Raw genomic sequence first — 1,661 nt, forward strand, 5'->3', positions numbered from 1 at the left:
TGGATGGATGGATGGATGGATGGATGGATGGATGGATGGATGGATGGATGGATGGATGGATGGATGGATGGATGGATGGATGGATAGATGGATGGATGGATGGATAGATGGATGGATGGATGGATAGATGGATGGTGTGAAAGTGAGTAAATCGTTAGCAATTTATTATCGACCGCGTCTGTAAGAGCGAGAGCTTTAATATTTTACGGTCACGCGGTGTTCGTTATTTTTCTGCTGATGGAATCGCTTCTTCTGCGCGCTAATATGCCACTCATTGTTCGCACCTACGAAATGCGTGCCGTGTCGGATATCTGGATGGAGTCTTGCCTACCCGCGTGCGTGCGTGCGTAGGTGCGTGCGATCATGCGTGCGTGCGTGCGTGCGTGCCTGCGTGCATACGTGCGTGCCTGCGTGCGTGCGTGCGTGCGTCCATGCGTGCCTGCCTGCCTGCGTGCGTGCGTGCATACGTGCGTGCTTGCCTGCGTGCGTGCGTGCCTGCCTGCCTGCGTGCGTGCGTGCGTGCGTGCGTGCGTGCCTGCCTGCTTGCCTGCCTGCGTGCACACTCGCACAGACCTAGACGAAAACCTATAGACTAAGAAATGGAAAGAAGTCCTTGCATGTAAGGTGTACGTATATATACGCTGAGTGTACCAGTCAGTGCACAATCTGACTACGGTAGTATGTTAGCGCACGCGTCATATCTCACCAGAGGAGTCATATTTTGTACCGAATATGCATTTAATCGGGTCATGGGGCATCTGAACATAGATTTATGTGATTAATTCTAGTCAGTATAGACCTGTGTGTATGAATGGTAGAGCGCCCTAGCCTGTAGAGTGTAAAACTGCTACTTCATCCCGCCCCGTCACCCTCCTTCCCTCCCTTGTCCCTCAATCAGCCTACTTTTCCTTCTACTCCCTCAGCTATCTCCCCTGCCGCGTTCTCTCAGTCCTCACGCCCTTCTCTACCTCAGAAAGCTATATTATATCATATTTTTTCAGTCTGAACAGCACGCGTGAAACGGTGCTCGCGCATGCGCAATATCTTCCAAGAGGACTAATATTTTGCAAAAATTATGCATTTAAAACAGAGAGAAGGTATCCTAACTTTGATCTACATGATAAAACACCACCAGTAGACCTCTCTTGAGAAATGGGAAGAGGTACTTGCATGTAAGGTGTACGTGTTTGCGTGTGTGTGTGTGTGTGTGTGTGTGTGTGTGTGTGTGTGTGTGTGTGTGTGTGTGTGTGTGTGTGTGTGNGTACGCGTCTGTGTGCGCGCGTGTTTTGTGAAATGGAGGAGGAGCGCGAGAGGGAAGGGAGGAAGCGAATTTGGAAGCGATAAAATCACACGGAGAGAGAAATAATTAGAAAGATGAGGAGAGAGATAAAGAGGGGCGGGCTATCACGGCTGGCTGGTCACTACTGTTCTATACTAACTACTGCTTGCGACAAGCTAAATCCCCGTCATCCCGCCATGGTAGGAAATGTACGTTCGTCTGTGAACATCGATCAATTGTTAAATAAAGACTGCCGTTCTATTTCTGTCTTTCCACGCCCCTCCCCTCGGCACTTCCCTCTCACTCCCTCTGTCACTTTCTCTCTCTCTCTCTCTCCCTCTCTTTCTCTCTCTCTTTCTATCGCTTTCTCTCCCCCCTCTCT

This window comes from Priapulus caudatus, unplaced genomic scaffold (genome assembly GCF_000485595.1).
Source record: "Priapulus caudatus unplaced genomic scaffold, Priapulus_caudatus-5.0.1 Scaffold1605, whole genome shotgun sequence".
NCBI lineage: Eukaryota > Metazoa > Priapulida > Priapulimorpha > Priapulimorphida > Priapulidae > Priapulus > Priapulus caudatus.